This window comes from Lepidothrix coronata, unplaced genomic scaffold (assembly GCF_001604755.1).
Source record: "Lepidothrix coronata isolate B3197 unplaced genomic scaffold, Lepidothrix_coronata-1.0 Scaffold97, whole genome shotgun sequence".
Lineage (NCBI taxonomy): Eukaryota > Metazoa > Chordata > Aves > Passeriformes > Pipridae > Lepidothrix > Lepidothrix coronata.
This window is the reverse complement of record NW_016690277.1, coordinates 2207183-2224303: the sequence shown is the minus strand read 5'-3', so window position 1 is coordinate 2224303 and position 17121 is coordinate 2207183. Positions and strand designations below refer to the sequence as shown.

At 41.2% G+C, this 17121-nt stretch overlaps 1 protein-coding gene across 2 annotated transcripts in view; it reads left to right on the top strand.

Moving 5' to 3' along the window:
* PID1 (phosphotyrosine interaction domain containing 1) overlaps positions 1-17121 on the top strand; it is an 86283-nt gene that overhangs the window by 5417 nt on the left and 63745 nt on the right. Inside the window, exon 1 of one of the 2 annotated variants that reach the window (XM_017822438.1) lies at positions 5040-5126. The exons of the other annotated variant lie outside the window; for it this stretch is intronic. The gene's annotated coding sequence lies outside the window, so the exon portion shown is untranslated. Of the gene's footprint in view, positions 1-5039; positions 5127-17121 lie in introns of those variants that run through there. 2 annotated transcript variants of the gene reach the window in all.

Here is a 17121-nt window from a genome sequence, read left to right as displayed (position 1 = left end):
AATATTGGAAAGTTCTTTCACTAAAGAAAAGTCAGCTCAGACTTACACATGTGTGATGGCTTTGAGGTGATCACAGCCACAGTAGTTTTATGACATTTGCATGTGTTCAGATGTAGTGTGGCTTTAGGTGCTATTGGTGCTTTCAAAATCAGATCCTCATCCTTCTTGTTGGTCAGATGCATATATGTGTTAAAAATGCAGCATACGGTCAGTTGAAACAATAGTTTTCCAATTTTTAAAAGCATATGGAAAACCTTTTTAAACCAAACACAAGCAAGTTGTAAGCACTCAAACAGCTGTCTAGGCAGAAACCACTGCAAGGCATGTATAGCAGCACTGATACTGCTACTGCTCTCTGGTTTCATTAAATATTATGTCAGAAGGAAAAAGTGAAAAGTATTTGAAATTTAAGCCTGAGTCATGTGGGTGCAAATGTCTGAAGTCTTACAGCCCAGTGTTTTGGCACTGTATAGCTTCAGGATATCTTTCAAGGCATCAGAGTTTTTGCACTAGTTTTCTGCTATGACTTTACAGCAGTCAGGAATCTTTAAAACAAAGCCCCATGATTCCAGCAGGCTCATCTGGCACCACTTAGCTTGGGCAGTTCCTTTTTTCTACATTATTTATTCTTTGTAGAAAATGAATGGCTCTGCAAAAATGTTAATTTTGGGAAGCATTCTGTGACCAAAAGAAAATCAAAATCAGTGAGTGCCTTGTGGAAAGCCCCCTGGGAAATGATCTTCAGGGTTCGTTTATAGTGTACTACTAGTTTGTGTTTATGAGACTGCCAGCCTGTTTGATGACCAAGACAAAAAAATAAAGCAGTGATTTCCTTGAAGGAAGGCAAACTAAAGCATTCAGTCTAAGTAGTTCAGCATTTTAACTGCCTGTTTCATATTTTCTGCATCCCTGGTGTCAGCCAGCAGGACAGTCAGCAGTGGTGTGCCCTGAGCGTTACCGTTTCCTTCCGAGCATGGCTGTGTTCCCAGCAGACAGACCTTTGGCTGGGGATGGGAGGTGTGCTCTGTGCTGAGGTGTTGGGCTGGAATCCACACCCAGACAGGAGCATGGTGGTGACTTTGTTCATGACTAGCTGTCTGTGTAGGCAAGGTGAGAGTCTGGCCCAGAGACATGTAAATATGTAGCTGAAAGGTCCCTTTAAGCAATATTTAGTACTTATAATTTTTTTCCCCCATGCAGTGCTTTCATGTATGATAATTGAACTTACTGACACTTCAAATAGTAGCTGGAAAAGTTACAGGTGATAGTGCTAGTCTTCTGAGATGTTTCTCAATAAGTGCCTCAGAACTCTGAGACCAAAGATTTTAAATGTGGGTGATTGTAAAAGTGTCCTGACAAGACCTAATATAACTTTTCTTGATTGGTTTTTCCTGCTGAAATACTGAAAATATGGAGTGGTAGATATAAATCTTAGATGCATAGTATCTTAAGGAAAAATAAAAAGTTTTGTATTGCTGCTATTTATATTTTTGTAATGATGGTGCATCAACAAAATTATACACAGCCTCAGCACGATTAAGTTTATCTCATTGCACTGACACTTACCTTAGCAGTTTGGGGATGATTTCTGGAGTGTTGATCTTTCTGAAGAACCTCCATACATGTTTTCTTTGGGAACATTTAAATAAATGTTCCTCTCACAGCTTAATGGCTGATTTTGCTTCCAGGCAATGTGAACTGCTACATTTCTAACCTGAGTTGTTGATGACAAGTTTTACTGACTGAGCCATGCTGGGAGCACAGTGCTGTTGGGTTTGGGATCTCTGTGCTATAGCTTTTCCTGCTTTCTGAGTTGACCATGGTGATACTGACCTGAAAATGGTATAGTTTGTTGGAGAGAGAAACCACCTTGCCCTCCAGTCATTCTGGTTAAAAAACAGGCAAACAAAATTTCTGTTATTATTCATCAAAACTGTCCCACCCAAATTAACATGCTGCACTCGGTTTCTAGTGTCATGTTAAAGAATTTTGTCCTTTGTTTTCTAGTATTTCCTTCTGCTGGGGAGAGGAACATGATGAGAAGAGTTCTGTTATGGTGTGCTGGTACTTCTGCTTTCAGCTTTGAGCTGGAGAGCATAAAGACAAGCAGTAAAAGTGTTAGAAAAAAAATATGCCAGACTTCAAAAACAGGGTTTTAATCCTTTTCCCCCTTATTTGAGGCTATTTATTTAACAGAGCCCTTTGTCCAATTTTAGCTTTTCCATATGGAATTTATTATATTTTTTCCATTTTTTGACCAGAAAAATACTTTTTGGAACTTAAGCAAACACCAAGCTGCAGCTCCCTGAGCTGCCTGGGTGTTGGGGCATAGCGTGGACCTCTGCGCTGGCTCACTGCACAGTGTGCCACCAGAAGACAGCAGTGAATTTCTTCTATATTTGAGAAAATTGTCAGCTTAAGCATTTTTCTCTTTTCCCTAGTCCATGGGAATTTTCTGTGCCTGACTATAAATTTGAATCAGAAAATGTAGAAGCTTGAGTCCTGTCCCAGTGCTTTTAAGAAGGAGCCTGTGCAGCGCAGATCTGCACAGGCTTCAGTTTTCACAGCTGTGCTCTGTTGTTTGGATTAGAATTAGAAGGAAGGATATTTTGAAAATTTTACGTCGGTCCTCTTGATAGTGTGGCTGAAAGGGCCTATTGAGCCTGGTACTGCATGTTTGAGAAAATCCTGATAGTAAAGACAGCTTTGGTGCCTCCTGCTAAAATGAACTGCTGGAGAGATGTGCAGTGCTGTTAAAGAGTGCTGGGTGCTTGTTTTTCTGGTAGGCAACGAAGAGCAAACCCGTCAGTGATTTCTGAGACACTCAACGCTCAGTGATCCTCCAGTCAAGGACAAGGCACAGAGGCTGACTATGCTCTGAGCTGGGGTCAGGTTCACCCTTCGTGAGCTGGGCTGCCCCTGGGAACTGTGGGTTTGGGGCCCTGGCTTTTTTTTTTTGCCACCAGCAAACCTGCCTGTTGGAATATGTAGTTGGGGTGATGGGGGAAGCAGAATCCTCTCTGCCACGTTCATGTTGATGGAGCACCAGTGCTGAAGTCTGCAGAAGGGATGTTACTTTCTATCAGATTGGATAGTTCACTTTGATAAATGTGTGTTAAATCACTCAGGTTTAGGCATGCAGCCTTATCTCCGTGCATAGGGATATGCCTTTGAATTCATTAACTTTTATCTTGCCATTTGAGATGGCAATGTAACTTTTCCGTGGTGTATAAGGAATGTTAGGAAGCATTTGTTTGTGAGTGACTTTTGCTTTGATCTGGTGTCTAGAGGCTCTTTTTTCATTAAAGGGCCTGAAGCTTGTTATTGGGACACGTAACATTTTCAAAGGGCAATGTTTTAAGCTTGTAGCTCTAAAATACAGAGTTGGTATGAAAGGACAAGTTGCACAGTTTGAAAGGTTACAGGAGCAAACGTGGGTTCTCATGTTGCCTCTTCCCACAGATTACTATTGCAATATTCAGTTCTTTCTCCTTCTTGTAGCTTTGAGGTCGTATGTGACTCCTTGTACCTGCCCTGCACAGTCCTGCAGCTACTGGCTCGGTAACAGGACACTGGGTTCCCAGGACTTACCCCACTGCCATGACTTGGGATTTCGTTTCCTCAACAGCTATCACACACAAAGTTCAGATCATTTCCTTGGGGCTGTCCAGTGAGAACTGGGGCTGCCTGGTGTAGGAAATAGCCCTGTCAGAAATACCAGACTTGCTGCAGGGTCTGCTGAGGCAAAGGGCAGCCTTTCTGGGCATCGTGGACATCCTGGGGCCAGTCTCTAAATGAATTAGACCACTGCCTTTCATAATCAAGAGTGATGATAAGCCGTGGCACTTCAGAACAGTGAAAAATATTCACTGAAATTCTACTTAGTCACTGCTTAATTGTTCCTTTTGTGAAGCCACTCTCCCCCATCCTGCTCACGTGTAAAACGCTGACAAGTTTCAGGCTGCAGAACTGGTGGAGCTCATCTCCCCTAACTTTTGAAGAGATGTTGAACTGCAAGTGTGAGCTGAAATGAATGATGGCCAGATCTTCACCTGTAAAGAGACAGCTGCAGCTTAGCGGTTTCACCCTTGTGGCCAGACAAGCTCCCACTGGTTTTCTGAGCTTGGGACTGGACTCCAGCAGGTCAGAGCAGGGTCCAGCTCTGTGAGGCAGTGAGGTCTGTCTAGGTGAAGGTATCTACAGGTGTTTACCAGAAGGATAGAATCTAAGGAGGCTTTGGACTAAGTTAAGTGCTTTGTAGTGGTGTAGAACTTTTGGGGGTAGGAGGAGCAGGTCATCAGCTGGGGAGCCAAGAGGTCCATGAGTAGTCAGGCATGACCTGGTAGCCACATCTGCAGAAACCTTGCACCGAAACAGGTCACTTCTGGTTGGTTTAAATTACTTTCAGAGGGTATTTATATTGGGTTTTTTTCAGGTTTTTTTTTTTAATTGGTTTATTGGAAGTTATTCATGCTGCTTATTCATGATATTAGAAAAACAGCCAGCTGCAGTGGGCAGCATTGACCAGGGAAATGCCCATGTCTTGTTTGTTTTATGTTTACTGCATTGGTTCTGGAAGTAACAGCCTGATTTTTCATTCCTGTTATGGTCTGAGAGTGTTGTTACGTGGATATGGAGCTTTCCAAGACAAATGGAGTGAATGTGGTTTGGCATTTAAATCACTAATGTTGTATCAAGCTAGAGAGTTTCAGAAGCATTAATGTCTATAAGAGATGTCATTTTGTTCACCTGGGGATAAACTTTGCCCTTGTCTATATGTGGGTCTTGTTTTTGGTCCAAATTCAGATCTTGGGAACGTTGCTGTAAATCTAAGTGCCAATACTAATGCTAGTGGAGTTACCATGTGTTTCTTTTACTCTGATTGAGTAAAGAAACTTCATGTGTTTTTAAGAGTCCAAATTTTACCTGATTTTTTTTCTTCTTTCTCCTTTTTTTGAAGAGTAGATGCATGGGACAGGATTTAATGTCTAAGAAAGCTGAACTAAACTTTTCTGTATGACTCTTTTTGGAAAGCATGTGTTATTGAAGTCATTCTGGACCGGGCTCTAATGCTGTTTGGATAAGGGGCTGCTCTGTATCCGACAGAGGAACGTCTGTGTCACACAGTGAGTGCGCCGCCCGCTTGCTTTGGGGTGGGGGGAAAACCGCTTTACAAAGTATTTCTGGAAGTGTTAATAAGCCTCCCAGTTGCTAGATTCCTCCCCTCCTTAAGGTGAAAAAGGGAGTATGGGTCCCTCACAGGAGGGTCGGGGTGGGGCCGGGGTGGCTGCCTGGCAGTGGGCTCAGAGCATCACCAGCCCCGGTGCCCCAGGGTGGCCGCAGCTGCCTCCTGGCACAGCGTGCAGCCACCACACGCCCTCAGGGCTTCAGCAAATATTTTCAGTTTTCAGCCGAAAACCTTACTTCTTAGTTGGGAATCCAGTCAGTTTCTGAGACCTTTTCTTATTTTCATATTTTCTTGTGAAAGCTTCATATATTTGTTTCTTCAAAGGGTTTAAAATGCCCACTCTGCTTTTTATTTTTTTTTTCAGCATTTCTCAGGAACAGACAAGTGTTTCTTATCCAGCAGTCAATCCTCACAGAGCTGAAGTTAGAAAGCACTCTCTCATCCTGGGAAAAAACCCCCATTGTTCCCAACATTTTGTTATTTTCAAATCCATACGTGTATGACAGGAAAGTGCAGTCATATTCTTCCTCATTTCCCCAAAATCTATCTGGTGATTTTTAATTTTTTTTTTTAAATTTTTTTTTATTTTTATTTTTACACAGCTTTCTGGGAGGTTTTTAAATCTTGCCTCCACTGAGCTCTACGACTCGGTATAAATCTGCATAAAATCAGACTGGAACATTTGCTTTAAAATGATCTAGTCCTTATACTGCCATACCAGTGCCATATATGACTTCCCATATTGATAGTAAGGAAATGTTGTATATTTGAGGAGTTCTAGTTGAGAAAGTCACTTTCAATAATTGCACTTACGCTGCAGAGCCGTCAGGGCAGGGCTGCTTTGGCTGTGCTACACAGTTTCCAGAAAAGTTAGTCTTTGTAGCATCCCAGTTAGTAGGTCTCCTCAGGCAGCAGTAGTTTTATTTAAGGCAGAGTTTTATTAAAGCCTTTTTATTGGGACTGTCTGCCTAAAGGAGCAGGTAAGGGCTCCCTTTGCAATGCAAGCAGGCTTGACTGGCCAGGGAGGGATCAGGGCTGTTGGGAGTGCTCTGAGGGAATTGGTGACTATTTTGCAAGAGGACAAACTGACACAGCACAATTTGTCCGTCTATTGGAGGTATGGAGGAGTGACTTTTAAGCATATCATTATGTCCTTCATGTGGTTGGTTTTTCCACTCAGAAGAAGGTGATTGCAGTACCAGCAATGCCAAGGTGACTGGATCCTGTACAGTGACATTATCCTGGAGAACAGAGGGTGTGATGCTGCCTGCACCAGGGTAACACCACTTGCTTTGCCTGGGTGATTTGCAATACTTGATGTTGTTGTTGCACTCTTTGACCCTTCTAATCCTTCCTGACCATGGGTACAAACAGGGTACAGAGATGCCCAGATCTCCAGTGGAGCAGGGAGCTGAGCTGCCAGCGCACACCATCACGGAGAAATGGGATGTAATTTTGTGCTTTGTAAAATTCTTGTGTATGTGGTAGTTTGTACGGGTCCAGCCTTCGAACAAGGCTTTGGAAGGGAGTTTGGAGACAGGTGTCTGCCTGAGACTGCCATGACACTCAGTGCCTGCCTTGGTCGATCTGACGGGGAACTGGCAGGCTCCACAGTGAGAGTTTGTGCCATAAATGCTGTGCAGTGACTTGCTGCTGGGGCTGCTTATCCCACGTGGTGTTTTCTGCACCGTGTGTACAGATCCAGAGCTTGCTTTAGGAAATACTTAATGCTGTTCTGCTTTGTACACCTGGAGGTCAAAAGGGAATGTGGTTTTTCTAGCTAATCATCGTCTTTTGCCAGCTAATTGTAAGTAAAATAAAGCAAAGGGAAAGCATGTGGAGTCTGGCCAGCGTTTAGTAATGTCTGAACCAACTAGTCTAATGTGTTGTTATTTTTCTGACTTGATTTTACTGACCTTCTGTGGGAATTTGAAGTTTTATCCTGAAAATCTCAACTTTTACTGTGTAGTTGTTCTTTGCGCTTTCTTTAGATTTTTTTGTTTGTTTGTTTTTCTTTTTCCTAGTGGGTCAGTATAAGGAATTACTTTGAACAGTGGGTGTGAGATGGCTAAAAGAAAAACAGAAAGGTTTTTGCTACCAGCACTTACATTATAGATGCTCCATGGAAGTTAACAGCGAAGGGTCTGATGGGTAGAATGCTCACTTACAGGGGTCATATTTACAAAGATTGGAATATATATCTTCCTGGAGGGTTGTGTCCTTCTCCTTTGGACCTGACACAGGATCAGCAGGACACTTTGGATGATGGGGAGGCTGCCCACTCCCTGCTGTGTGAGTGAGCTGTTTCTTGGTTTTCTCCCTTGACTGCTTTGCCCTCTTCTCCCAGATCAGCCAGACCTAGGATGCTGTGTGTCTGTTTGCTGAGACACTGTATGGACGAAGGCTGAGCCCTCATCTGAGAATTACAATGGGGAGCAAGATGATTTTGGTTTCAAATGTTCATGATTCAATTAATATCTTGTTAATCCTGTGTTAACGCTTAACAGCATGTGGTTACTAGTATAAATATTTGTCCTTGGTATGTAGCTACAGATACGTGGTAGGATTAATGCTAAATTGTTAACAGTTTGTACCCAGTTTAAGTAAAATCAGTTTTTCAGACTGCTTTCCTTTTTTTTTTTTTTTTTTTTTTTTTTTAAATTTGGCAAGAGTATTCACAAATAGGGTTCAGATGGCCAGAGCCTCCAGAATCTCATTATCTTAATTGAAAAATGTCACCCCTTGACATTAATAAATGATTTAGCTAGTACATGATTTAGTCATTGGGGAGAAATGGAATTGACTGTTACAACCATCCTTCACTTCTAGATGCTAATGATAAACTACAGCCCACAGTTTTAAAAATTAATAGCTCTGGGTTTAGAACAATATTTTTGTATATTAGAACATCTCAATTCCATTATATTTGATAACATTTTATTCTGGAATACTTTCACTTATAAAAAACTGGAAGGTGCTCAAAGGACATCCTCTAATGTTTCTCTTCAAATTTTTACAGCCTCCAGATGTGTTACCAGTGTTCTGCCTCTTCCTTTTTAAGAAAATCACATTGTTTTGTTTCATTTGACCATTCCTTATTGGAGGAAATAAGTTGTTTAGACAATGTGTGGGGATTTAGCTGTGTAATGAACTACCACAGTAAACAAGTAATTAATTCTCATTGAAATGTAGACTGTTCTCTGTGCATGGATTTTATGGCGTCCTCTGGAAAGGAAAATATTTTTCTGTTTAAAAAGCATTTCCTACCCAGTGACTAGCTGTAAAAGAAACAGCTTGAAAATGTTTCCTGGCCGAAGGAAAGGATCGGTACATCCCTTCAGTTTGCCTTTGTGGTTAACATCACTGTGTGTTTTTCTAGCCCTTCTTTTTCTCAGTTTTATGTACCTGGTGTTAATAAATATAGGTACAAAAATAACAGCCTATCTGAGCCAACTGATTTGATCTTTTCATTTGCTAATGCTGATGCTGGGGTTTTGCAAAGGATAATCTCAGGATTCAGGCTTGGCTTTGTTCCTGTTTGAAATCACTGTTAAAATACAACTTTGCTGCTGGATCAGGGGCCTGTGGATTGTGCCTTGGTTTTTTTCCTTTTTCTTTTTAAAGAACTAGATCAGTGGGCAAAATACAGCATTACTGTATTGAAGGAGACAAGTGGTAGGTCAGTGTGGCTGCTGGAACCCCGTGCATGGGGTGTGCCCTGCACGTGGTTGTGCAAATGCAAGCTGGAATTTACCGTGAGTCGTGTTTCGGAGCACGGCCAGTGACAGATGGGTTTTGATAACCAGCTTTTGCCTTTAGAAACAAAAGTGTAGTGTTTATTTCGGCTTCTAAACCAGGTTAGTGAAGAGCTGTTAGCAGTACCAGGTGCTGTGCAGCTGTTGGTGTGCCAAGCTTGATGTTTTTGATGCTGTTACTGGTCAGCAAAGGAAAGTTGGGGTTGGAGATATTGGTATTTCCAGAAAATAGGCAATCAAAGGTGGCAGACATGTATGTCATCAGAATTTCTGCTCAGCCTCCCTGTTAATTCAGGTTTTTTGATGTTGGCTTCTGGCTTTGCCTGCTGCAGTTCTCCGTGGGTCAGCATAGTGGATTTGACACTGCGTGGGCAGAATTTCACTGGCATCAATCCCTCTTAGCAATCTGCCCTGCAAGCTCTCTGAGCTACCCTAACTCAGGAGGATGAAATTATTCCAGATTGTGAGGACCCCGTTGAACGCCCTCTGAGTTTTTTTAGTATTACTTAGCTGTTTCCATTCCTGCCATTTCCTGGCACCACTCAGCAAAGTTGTGTGGTGCATGTTTCCTAACCGGGGGTGGTGGCTCTGCAGCGTGGACATTTCCTTGGGTGACCTGACACTAAGGTTTCAGTGTAATTTATTTAGCTGTTGTATCATACTGCAAATGACTGCTTAACTTGTCTGGTTTCCTTGCTGATTCCCGGCAGAGCTGTTTGCCTTCTTTCAAATCATGCATCACTTTAGCCTGACCCCCATAGTCTGGGATTTCTGCAGCGCCTCATTTTCTATAGACATGTTATTACATGTGATTTTCTGTCTTAAATTGTTGTTGTTACTTTTTTAAAGTTGGCTTTTATCTGTTACTGTTGCAGACAGCGTCTTAAACTGTGATTGAGATGCTCAGAAAACCTGGAGTCAAATGAGAAGATTCCTAAATTTATTCATCCCTTGAACTCTTTCACCCGTGATGGTTTCCATACTAATGGATATGTTACAACTTTGGGAGACCAGGGGTGAAAGCAAGAGCTGTTAGGGATGGTGAGCTCTGTGATAGCAAAAGCCAGGTTAGAATACCCCAGTGGTTTTTTGGTAGCTGTGTTCTCTGGCAAAAATAGGTTTGAAATGTTTTCAAAGGCTGGGTACAGAGGAAGACCCATAAATAGATCCTGTAAACATGCTCTCCTGAGTTGCAGAACAGCCCTCAGTAGTCAAACCTAAAGACCACAAGCTATTCATGCTTGTATATATTCATACATGAGTGTACTGCCATGAAATTGTCACAAAACTAGAACTAAGGCAGGCTAAAATGGAAAAGTTGTGCCAATGGAAATAATAAAAAGAGGGGGCATGCTCCTCAAAAGTGCCGCAGTGTAATTGTTATGAAAGTCTGCCTTTATTTACAATAACAAAGGTCTAATTTCTGCAAAACTTCAGCCATATGCATATTTTTATGTCCTGTGAGCAGCCCCCGGTGCCCACAGACCTGTGCTCTGTAAGTAAGGGACTGAGGCCTTGCTGAGTATTCAGCATTTCAATGCTCATGTATCTTTTCCGGAATTGAAAACATCTTTTATTCCCCGGGCTGAGCTGGCAGCCTGCACAGAAGGCAGTCTGCTTTATGTTTATCAATCCAGGGAGAAGTCCAGCGCTTGTGAGCGTACTTCTCATCTGCCAAGAGCATCAACAGAAACTTAACTATCTTCCACTCTCTTTTTTTTTTTAATTACTTAAATATGGCCATTCAGGGAGGCGTTTAATTCTTTAAATATGGCAAGCAAGGCATTAGTGAATTAAGGGTAGAGGTTTAATCTCACAAGATTTCCACAGCTCTGCTGGTGGCTGGCCATTGGCGATGGCTGGGTGCTGTGTGATGATGTGTGATCTGTCCTAGGAGGTGCTGTGGGAGCATCCTCCCTTCTGTGGACCAGCCCTGAGCAGGGAATCCCATCTTGCCATGTCCTCCATGCCCCTCAGTACAGGGGAATGCTATCTTCATGACAGACCCTTTTGAGGATTTACCTGTGGACCATGTTTTTTTGGCGACAGCCTGATTTTAAACTATTGCCCTGTGTTGAATATATGGATTATATTCAAAGGGAACAAGAAGCCTGGTCCTGTTGTATTCATTAAGCTATTCCATTAATTTTAATTACTCTGATTTAAGTTGTGATGTAGGTATTTTGGGGCTTGGCTGAAATCCTCTGATCCAAGGCTGTAAATAAACCCCTGGCAGTGAAAGAAAGCCGAAGGGCTTTAGAAGGGTCTTTTCAGTGATTCTAGTGCCTATGTGTGGAGGACTGGGGATGTGTAAAAGGTTTCCCAAGTAGCTGAGGAAATTATAAAAGCCTGTAATAATGTGTTTTACCATCAGAGTTGCTTAGTTATTAGAGTTTTTTAGTTATTAGAGTTCTAGCAAGAAAATTTCTTGCATAAATTGTGGCAGCCCATTTCACTGACTGAACAACAGGTTTGTTACTGTATGAACTTGATAATTAGTTTGTAATCCGTGCATAGGCATTTCATCCTGGTGGTTTTCTTGCAGAGAATAATTTGCCTTTTATTTGTTCAGAGTGGTTTTTTTAGTGAAAACAGAACTCCCATTCATGATGGGCACAGCAAATGTAGTAAAACACTATCATAGCTGGGATTTGTTGTACGCTATGGATTTATGTCAAGAATGTTAATGATTTGTTTATGAATAAGTGAGCCTGTAGTATTGTGAAACAGTATCTGGCAGGGTTGCTGAATGGACATTTTGAGAGCAGAGGATTCTTGAATTGAGTAAGCTGTAAATATTTGTGTGTCTCAAACTAGTCATAAGTAAGCTTATGTATCTTAAACAGAAGTGTTTATTTAATGCCTTATCAACATCTACAGTGCTCATCTGGCATATATGTATGGGACACTTGATAACAAGCAAAGAGGTTGTTAAGTATTTTTTAAGGGCAGTTAATCTCCTTCTAGTGGGCTTCAGTTTAAAAATAAGGTTTTCTTCTGGAAAGCAACACAAATCCTTAAGCAGAGCAGTGAGATGTTTGCAGAGCCAGTGTGGATCAGGAAGGTAAAGGTTTTGCAGTTTCTCACTTGGGTGTAGCACCTAGTTTAGCAAAGCCATTTGAGTTTCCTGATAAAGTTATCACGTGGCTGCCAACATGTTGTATGGTCCCAAACACACACCTTCCTAATTAGAGCTTGGGAAGGGTTTACAACTTTCTTCTGATCCCTGTTTTCTTGGAAGAATACCTTCCAATGGGTATGGGAGGTAGTTCATTCCCATCTTACATGAGACCAAAGACCGATAGACATTCCTATATGTTGGGGAGTACTTGTGAGAATCGAAACACAGTCCCTCAAAAGAATAATTTGGGGGCTAAATTGAACCTCATCCCAGGTAATTCCTTGCATTGCCTGTCAAAATTTGCATTGTGAAGGTGTCAGATCTAATCACTGGTCTGTCAAATCAACTAACCAACAACCGATGTCCAACAGCATAAACTGAGAGTTCTGTCACTGTCCTTAGTCAAACTGATGTGTGACTTTTCATGCTAAAGTTTAAAAAAATTGATTGCAATTGATTATTCATCTTCTCTCCAATCATCCTTCCTGTAATGAGTTTTGTAGCTGGTTATATGGGTGCAAATGCTTAACCTGAAGAATGAGTTGTCACTCGAGTAGGATTCGTGCATTTTTAAATGTCACTAAGCCTCTTGAAAAACTGCAGGTAGAAGATGACACTGTAGCAAGAAGCTTTGCTCTGTGACTTCATGCACCATGGGCATGGGCAGCTGAGCACAAAGTGGAGGGACTTCAGAGCTGGATTCAGAAGTGTCAAAGGCGGTTGGTGTTGTGCATCCAGGGTGCTGTGTGGAGCGTGACTAAACTCTGCCTGATAAATTATAGCATTTCTTGAAATAGTGCCTTGTACTTTTTAATGAGCTGGGCTATCAGCTCTGCATCAGTGGATGGTTAAAATGAAGCAAGAATTGCTTTAGCATTAAAACTGTGCCTGGAGGACTTTCCTGAGAAATTGCTTATGATTATTAAGTGAATATAATACAGTGAGACAACCTTGCTTTTTTTGCTGTGCTTTTTTTTCATACTGAGTGCAGTTTTGGAAGTTGAAACATGTACAGATGGAAAGTAATGTTTAAATGGGAATGGCTTTGGAAGGTGTGCCGTGTTCTCTCCCTTTGAACGTGGATAGGGAAGAGAGGTAAGTCACAATTTATTGAGATACAACTTTTATAGAAGAATTGGATTTCCTCTAGATATGGTTTGATTGTGTGCCAAACAGAAAAGAGGCTGAAGCCAGAGCACCTCATATGCTGAACTGGAGAAGAATATCTTCCAAACCGAATGGGTTAGGCCAAAATGAGCCTTATGTTGCTCGTTCCTTCTGCCATGCACGCACACTTACAGCTAAATAAATAGAAAGATACCCACCCTCTGTGACAACTGATGATGAAACAGCTGTGGGAGACAGTCAGGCCGGCTACTGCCCAACCTACTACAGGGCAGCAACACTCTGGGAGTGTTTTATGCAGCCTGGGGCAGGTGGCATAGGTTGCCATAGGTACTTCTGCCAAGTTAACACTGAGAGTTACCCCTGTGTCCTGCGTACATTATTTCTTCAATGGTGTGCATGTTCCTGCCACTGTTTTCACAATTACCTCTTGTTTCTTTCTCAGAATTGTCTCTGAGATGGTATTTCAGCAAATAAATAGCCCACAAGCTGCATGTTACTCCAACACAGCAGCACACATTCAGGGAGGAAGGTAAAGAGGGAAACTCAGTGGAAGCTGATGAACTAATTTGTTCTCTAGATAGATGCTTGCACCCTTTTTCCACTCAGATACATACTGCACCATTAAACACTATTAAATATTGGCAGCTTCACACTAAACTGCATTTGTGATTTGTTTGCTGCGTAATCAGAAAAGGCAATCCCAAATCTGCCCCAGGAATGGCTTTACTCTGCCAGGTTAGGAACATCAGTGATAGCCACCAGAGCCTTTTAATTTCTGACTATAATGGTGATAAGACATGAAAGTGGAAGTGCTCATGTCATAGAGCATGAGTTGGAACTAATCACCTTCCTACAGATGCTACAGGGAAAATGGATCATAGCACATAGCCTTGTTTTGTGTGCTGGCTGAAGCTGTTTCCCTTTTAATCTATACCTTTATATATCTTTATATTGCAGTAATGGAGTACTGTGTGGAATATCATGGTTTTCAAATTATTTCTAACCTATATTTCTACAAATTAATTCTTTTAAAGATTCTATGTTTAAGCAGATGCCCTTGTCATACATTTTTTCATTGTGTCAAAGTCAAAACCGATGGTCGTCCTGTGTGGATAACTACTGCATACACTCCCTTGGCTTGAATGAGAGAAAGTGTTGGTAGTTTGTGTTCCTGTTTCTGCAGGGAGTCACTGTAGCTCTTCAACCTCTGATTTTCTCTGCTGTGCTGTGGATGACACTGAGATGTACGTGATACCCAACAGTGAAAGCAGAACTGAGAACACTTCAGTTATGGGGGTTGTTGGATTGTACCCAGGAGGGAACTGGCTTTGTTGCATGATCAAAGGTCCCCTTTGCTCATCAGCTGCTGGGAATGGAGCAGACAGATGTTTATCTAGCCGATTGTCTTGTAAAACTGTAGAATTGGCTTGTGCAAATAGCTGTCCATGCAAAACTTGACTGCTGTTGTTTCGGAGGCTTTTCTAGTGTCATCTGAAAATCTGGTCCAGCCAGAGAACCTGGAATCCAAAACTGAAAAAAAAAATCAAATAAGGATACCTTCTACTCCTAAAGCCATCTAGCACTAAAAATAGTATAGTTGGATTAAAGGTTGGTCTGTTGGAGGGAAACTAGTGGTGATTAATTGATGTGGAGCTAGTCTCTTCTGAAAATCTGTGACTTCAGTTAACAACTTGCCCAAAACTTTCCACTTTTGAGGTTATCTGTTTCAAGCTTCGCATCTGGACTGAAATGACATACTTTTTTTAAAATAAAAATATTTTTGTTGTGGTGGTCTCCCAAGTAACTTACCAACAGTACAAACATTTTTATAGGCTTTGCTTTAAATAATGGTAATGCTTGAAAAGCAGGAAAACAACCTTCTGTCATCTAGCTCAGAATTACCACTCAGCAAGAGAAATGCTCATTTTGAGTGTTCTGCTCTGACCACTCTCTGACTTCCCAAGTGGAGACCTAGAGGCAAAACATTATTTTGTGCCCACATGGAACATTTTGTGCTGAACGTTCATGATTAGGGTATAGGCAGAGCAGCTTTGCAGGGGGCAGTCTTCAGGATCTCAGCAGCTGAAATGGAAGCTCTGGTGGAAGTGAGTGGTGGTGAGGCAGAAGTCTGGTGAAGCTGTCATCCTGTTGTGCCCTGTTTGCTGTGTTGCTTCACTGATGGATGCACTCCACTGTGGTTCCCTTCTGATGATGGTGCTCTGTCAGGGTAGTTGGTCTTGATGATCCCAGCCATGGGTTGGTGTTCACTTTAATTGCTTTCTAAATGATCCTTGCTTTCCAAAGGATCAAACCGCAATAAATATCTGGAGCTAGAGAGTTACTTTTCCTAAAAGGATTTGTGGAAGAGACCAGGAAACTTGACAGATTCCCTTGAAAAGTCTTTGATTGCACAATTGGGTCTGACCCATACAGAAGTGGCATTGAAGACTCATATTGAATCCCTTTATGCATGCATCCATCTGCCTCATATTTACAGTTTGTCTGGTTACTACTATATCAGAAAATGTTCTGAATTGGGCTTTTTTTCTTTTTCTTTTGGCCAGATTACTGTCCTTGACATCACTTAGTATGGCTTGGAGATATTTTGAAAGAACTGTATGGCCATTATACATGCAAATACCTTAGATAAGCAGAGGTGAGAAGCCATTGGCAGAGCTGCAGCATGAAGAATTTAGAGTATTAAAAAAATGAATTATAAGATTGATGACCTTTGTGCTTAGTGATCAGAATGCAAATAACAAGAGCTGCAAATCTGGGCAGAAAGGCATGCTATAAAAAGAATTATTGCAAGATTAAGCTGTGGAAGACACATTTTTTCATGGTAATCTACTGAATTTATTTTGACAATTATTTATTGGTGGTGGCGGTTATGAAAGTGGAATTTTTAGCAGTCTTGGTATAATTATAGAGGACTGAATTTGTAAAGCTGCTCAAACATTTTGTATCAGAGTTGAGTATTTTTTTCAGCCAAATACGTGCATTTTTTTTATTAAATGAAATATTTGTCTTGATACTTTTTTTCCCCCAGTGGAATGACTAATATGTATTCACAGGATTCAATACTTTAATATTTTATCAGAGGCCCCTGAATTCTTTCACTCCCTTCTCTTTCAGGGTAAATAATTTAGATTTCAGATGCATTAAGTTTGATAAAAGCCACCTTGTTAATGTCTCCTGTAGAATTACAGCTCTATGTGCTTAGATGGTTTCTGGAATAACTGCATCAGTAATGCTTCTAAGTTAAATTGAATGGGGCAAACGAAGAAGACACTGGGGGAATGCTGGGCAGGCAGTTAATTTATTTTAATTTTGTTGGTTCTTTCACATCTGTTTAACTGGCTGCCTGACACAGGTACACAGGAGACCATAAATGTAATGGGTATTCAGAACATTTTCATCATGTTGTATTACAGGAATATGTATTAGATCTGCATCTAGAGAAGCTCAGGGCTTTAACAGCCCATGTCCTTTTCCCTGGATCTTGATGTTCTGTATTATTTCTTTTCCCCTAAGTCTGAAACATGTTAAAATATTACTTGCAATAATTGACAGGATTTGCATGAACAAACATTTATTAATAATAACCCCCCCAAACAACCCTCTCATCTACATTCCTTTTTCTTTTGCAACTTCGTTTCTTGAAGTTGAGCCAAAACTTGAAGATACAGAATTGATTAGTTTTTTTTCAATGTAAAATTATTTAAGTTCTAAATTGACTGAGAATAGATGGTGTTTGTGGTGGTCAGCAATCAATGGAGGAGGGAAGAAACTTGAGACTACTGAGAGTAAGGGTGTTCCTCTTTGTTGCTGTGTGGAATTCTTTATTCTCTAGCTTTTTTATGTGTGGAAACTTGCAATTGATTGCTGTGTTGACCAGCATTTGGAGCAGACTGGACAAAAGGAAGAGT